The sequence below is a fragment of the Larimichthys crocea genome, chromosome XIII (genome assembly GCF_000972845.2).
Source record: "Larimichthys crocea isolate SSNF chromosome XIII, L_crocea_2.0, whole genome shotgun sequence".
Lineage (NCBI taxonomy): Eukaryota > Metazoa > Chordata > Actinopteri > Sciaenidae > Larimichthys > Larimichthys crocea.
The window spans coordinates 28,254,404-28,260,539 of NC_040023.1; positions in this window are offsets into that span (position 1 = coordinate 28,254,404).

Genomic DNA, 6,136 nt, shown 5'->3' on the forward strand with positions numbered 1-6,136 from the left:
TCATGAAGTATGTTATGGTTTAGTTTAGTATTCTGGGAAATCTACAGAAAAACATATTGTGTAATATAATATTGTGTGTGTGTGTATGTGTGTGTGTTTGTGTGTGTGTGTGTGTGTGTGTGTGTGTGTGTGTGTGTGTGCTAATAGATCCTCCCTGGCACATGGTCAATATTTAGATGTCATTAAACTTAAGGTCAAATAAACCTTTAGGGTAAAATTTGCAGGGACCTGGCAGCTTATCGATTAAATGACAAAAGAAAACTGATTAAACACTCATCAAGCATTCATTCCTTCATTTATGTCTTTCCCGTTGTTCACGATTAAACACATCCTTACAATGTCAATCCTGTGATTTCAGGCAGTTAACTCTCTCTCTATATATATGCTGTATGTACGTGCATTCCACCTCTCCATCCCACCTGTCTGCTCTATTACGGCCTGAATAATCATATCACATTTGCATTTCATGCACTATACATCATCTGCTACTGCAAAGACAAATTTAACCTCAGAGATCATTCATTAAGTCATCTCCATCTCCTCACTGAGTGTGTTCTTCAAAAATCAACACTAAACTCATCAAGCATCAGGGAACAGCGTGTTGATTCTGATTCTTGATTTTTGCTTTAAAGGGAAGCAGAACTGCATTTTTTTAAAACAAATAAGTTGCAAATGTACTCTCTCAAAGTTTTATGTTGCTCGAGCACAAAATGACCAACTGAATTACTAGAACTTCCACGCTCAACTGAACTGGACACTCTCCTGGAGGAGATTTCTCCATATGGGCTGAAGTATGTGGACAACAGATTATTACACCCATATGTGATAGTTGAGCATGTCATTACAAAACCATGGGAATTAATGTGCTGTCATAACATCCTCCAAACTTCTGTTTTTTTTTTTTTTTTTTTGTTTCCTCTAGATGTTAAACCTGGCTACAGGACTTGCTTTCATTCATCCACAAGTGCATTAATAAGGTCCAGCCTGGATGTTGGGTGATAAGGTCGAGCATGCAGCCAGCGTTCCAGCTCATCCCAAATGTAATGAATGGAGCTCTGCTCAATTAATTATGCAAACATTGTTTCCACTCTCCCCTTTCCTCTCTCTCTCTGGGCTTACACACAATCCCGATGCCAAAACTCACACACATCTTATCTGCATTACCTTGCTCCACAGATTCTCCTCTGCATCTCTTTTCATGTGCTGAAAAAAGCTGGCTTTACAAGCTCTGACATACTCTTATGCTATTGGATGTCCCTTGCGGTCATGTGTTCTATCCTCCCACGCTGCATAATGAGGAAGAGCGAAACAATGACTTCAGTATGCACAGCAGAAGCACTTTCCTATACTTTAGACAGATTTCATCAATGAGAAAAGGTACGTTTGAGGAACACGTGCAGGTAGAGACTACTAATGGCTCACTGATGAGTTTTTTTCAGGCAGAAATATGATTGTGAACACGTACAGTCCTCAGAAATGATTCCTCTTAGGTTAGGTTTAAGTGAGCCATGACAATGGCAGAACCATCACTTAACAGCGAGCTCCCATTGAAAAGGTGATCAAAGCCATGTGATTCAACCAGACCTGGAGGAGGAATCATAATGGACAGAGCTTTAGTTACATGTAGCTGCAGTGTCAGCCCTGCTCGCTGTATTTTTCATTACCCAGATCTTAGATATTATTTTAGCTTGAGAGTAAAAGGGTTCTCAGTAATAGATTCTCCTAATGTAACATTGATTGGTATGCTGTTCTAATCTGAACACTTTATTACGCAGCTACATTAGGGTTCAGGTACTTCTTATAGCTATGTGAACATGCACTCAAAGTAATGCACTCCTATATTCTATATTTTGAGAAAAACTATGGATGAGCTTTTGAGTGTCGTGGCTGAATCATTGAAGACATTGTAAACAAAACCTTGAATTAAATGAAGAATCGTATAAAAGCCTTACTTGTTCCTCATGCTGCTTCCAGCTGATTAAAAACCTTGTTGTTTAGAAGCCTTTTAGAAGATGATGGCCAAGATCTTTTTTGTCATCATTTTACGTATGGCGTCTCAACAAAAGGCACTGTAAGAACTGAAGTGCAGAGGGGGTTTTATGCAGTTGAATGAGTTTGACGCCAGGGAACACTGTTGTTGTAGCCCTGAAAGGCTCCCTCACCAAGGCTGTGAGGAATGTTATTCTATCCATTTCTTTGCTTTTCCATTTCATCACCATGTCCATTTATGATATCAGCACAAGGACAGTCAGGGTACTGTCAGACTCTCTGTCTGTCTAGACAAATATCTATATCTATCGCAGTTAAAATGAGGCATTTTTCAAATCATGCTGTGATTTTGATCTAAGATATTTCACACTTAAAGAAGCAACAAGGGTTTGAAGAGTTGGATTATAAAGAAGAAATTATTGACACAGTTGTTTTATTTATATTTATCCAGATATTGTCCTGATATGTTTGTGGAGTTTGTCATGGAATCCCAAAGGTTCTGTACTAGGACCACATTCTTAGGAATTTAATTTGTTTATTAATTTTCAATGTTATGCTGACGACATCCAATTATATTTATCGATCAAGTCTGATGCAACCAATCAGTTAACTAAACTCCAAACATGCCTTAAGGATATAAAAAGTTGGATGACCTACAATTTTCTGATGTTAAATTCAGACAAACTCTGCAAAGTTCTTTTAACTGGACCTAAACACCTCAGAAACTCTCTTTCTAGAGACTTAGTTACTTTAGATGGGATCACCCTGGCCTCCAGCTCCACCGTAAGGAATCTTGGAGTTGTTTTTGATCAGGATTTGTCCTTTAACGTCCACATAAAACAAATTTCGAGGACTGCATTCTTCCACTTACGTAACATCGCTAAAATCAGACGCATTGTCTCTCAATGCAGAAAAACTAGTCCACACATTTGTTACTTCTAGGCTGGACTATTGTAAGTCTTTGTTATCAAGCTGCTCCAATAAGTCTCTGAGGACTTTGCAGTTAATTCAGAATGCTGCTGCACGTGTTCTGACAGGAACCAAGATCAGAGATCACATCTCTCCCATTTTGGCTTCCTTGCATTGGCTACCTGTTAGAATAGAATTTAAAATTCATCATATCTAAAAGAACTCATAGTACCTTACTACCCCTCTAGAACACTGTGCTCTCAGTGCCTAGTCTGGCATGAAATTGTTAAAAATGCAGTCACATCTTCCTTTACTGAAAATTCTCTCTCTCTCTCTCTCTCTGTCTCTCTCTCTCTCTCTCCCTCTCTCTCTCTCTCTGTCTGTCTGTCTCTGTCTCTCTCTCTCTCTCTGTCTCTCTCTCTCTGTCTATCTGTCTCTCTCTGTCTCTCTTTCTCCATCACCACCACCATCTGTAAACATACGTGTCTCATTAATGCATGTTACTAACTAAGCTTCTTCCCCCGAGTTTCTGTGCTCTCTCATCCAGCAGGTTCTCGTGGTCATGACGTCCACTACACATATTATTACTGTCATTATTGCTACCATTTCTCCATCACAGTTTATAGTTAGTTGATGGTTTGCTGCTGCTGTGCATCTGTGTCTCTCTATCTCTATCTATCAGGTTCCACTGCTACTGTAATCATTTTATCATTCATTGTAATTCATTGTCATTTTGTCAGTCATTGTAATTGTACAATATGTTTGTGTTGATTTGTCCTGTATATTGACATCCATTGCACGTCTGTCCGTCCTGGGAGAGGGATCCCTCCTCTGTGGCTCTTCCTGAGGTTTCTTCCACCTTATTTCCCTGTTAAAGGTTTTTGTGGGCAAGTTTTTCCTCACTCGAACCGAGGGTCTAAGGACAGAGGGTGTCACTCCCTGTACAGATTGTAAAGCCCACAGAGACAAATGTATTTTGAGACTTTGGGCTATACAAATAAAATCTGAATTTGAATTTTGTGAAGAGAGCCAGACGTTCATTGAGACAAAATAATCCTCTCAGATGGACTTGTGTGTCAAAGGATATAAATTGTCTGCCTTCAGGATCGAATACAGAGAGTACTGATGGACCCTAGATGTGTGTTCAACGTCCATCATAACCGTCTAAATTCTTTTGAAGCTTTAGTCACATTTTTTTTCTCCAATTTGGAACCTGAGTCAAGTTTGTTCACCAAAAAGTTTCTTCCTTCCTTTGGTAAAGTTAATTTTTCATCATTGATCAAACCCCACCACCTGTATTTTCCCTCTGGGGGAATCAATAAAGGATTATCATATCTCATCATCTTCTTTTTCCCCAGAGTCTTTTTGAGAAAGGACCTGACCTTCTGAAACTAACCCCGCTCGGCAGATGTGCCAACAGAAAGGCATTACAGAGATCACAGAGTGAGTAAAAAAATGTGACTCATGCTTGTTTGGGAGGTCGGATAGAAAGGCTGACAGACAGATAGTGAGGGACATGCGTATCAGGAAGGTGGAGGTGGACAGGTAAATACAAAGTGAGGTGAAGATGGAAGGCAGGGAAGCAGACAGGATCAGAAAGTGGTTGAGTATGAGATTTGGTGAGTCACCACCAGGGCCTCTTCATTCATTAGATGCACACTCTGTGCCCTATCCACCCCATGCTTATCTTACTTTGGATCCCTGCAGGGCTAGAATTCACACAGCCTTCACTGGAGTTCAGCAGACATATGTTATATGACAAGTAAATGCAAGAAATCCATCGGTACGTGAGTATCTCAACTCCTCTGCATGTCTGAGGCGACCCTGTGGGAAACTACAGACAGAAAATTGAATTGTAATTGCCCACCGTTATAAATCTGCTTTGAGTGACAGTTTGCCTCTGCAGGGAGAGCTGTGTGTAGGTTGAGCACATGTCATGGCTAAAGGTTTTCTTCTTGGCATGGGGTATAACAAACATGCAGAGTTTCTCTCTTCTGAGCAGAGAACAAAAATGACTGGCATACCCCACCCCATCATAAGCAATCATAAGGTATCGTCATACTGTATCATCATTAGGTAATGGAAACAGAATCACAGACAGTTTAAGTGCCATTAGGGATGGGTACTTAGTCTGGTTTGGGGTGCAGGTGCATTTCAACATCTTCATAACAAGATAAATTTGTAGTGGCATACACACAAGACATGAAGACATCAGGAATGCATGACACAAACAAAGGACATATATAGGAATATATAAACTGTGCAATGATAATAATAATAATATAATAATCACATCAATCCATGTGTGACCTTAGAAACAGTTTGATTGCTTGAGATGGTTGCTAGGTAGTCTGTATTTGGGAGGCAATAACGAAGAAATCTGGACTAATTTATGGGAAATTAAACAAGACTTTGGAAAATATTTAGCAATTGCACTCGAGTGACTCTGTATGGCCTTTGTAATGCGTCTTCAAAAAACTGATTAGTGTGAGAGTACTTACTCATATCAAGCCGCTGATCTCGATGGGTCGGTGGTATTTCCCGAAGGAAAACTATTTGTACAAGAAGAATTACACAGAAGAGAAGCAGACTGAATGGAAAATGAGGCGATTTTTACCAACCAGTAGAATTTAACCTTCCTGCACAGAACATCTTTTTAACATTCAGCAGGATGAATCCAAGTTGATGCAGCTGATGTAGAAGGTTAATTTTTCCTGGTGAAATATATGTTATTTTACATTCTCTGTGTGTTTTACATTTTTGTAACACAATGGATAGATTAAAATTAAATAAATCAGTGAGTCCTTCATGATGTAGTTACACAATAAGAGAAGTTTGGTTTTGGTTGTTGAGAGTTGATCTGAAATGTCTCTGCTGATGCTGACATTGTCTCATGGGATTGTTAAGAAATGCTATTCCTGATGGAAACTGACAGCGTTTCCTTGTGATAAAGGCAATACCAGCACATCATTAGGGACCAGAGCTGAGACCATCTACTTGTAGCTGTGTGTGTGTGTGTGTGTGTGCGTGCGTGCGTGCGTGCGTGTGTGTGTGTGTGCGTGTGTGTGTGTGTGGCAGAGAGACATGACTTTTGAATCCAGATAAATCAGAACAGACACAGCTGCAAGCCGATGATGAAGGAAACCTTAGACCTTACGGCAGATATATTAGAGTCAGTAAACTTGTTAAGCACAGGAGGGCCTGTTGCTAAAATGTAGATAATTGGATTAAAACTTTT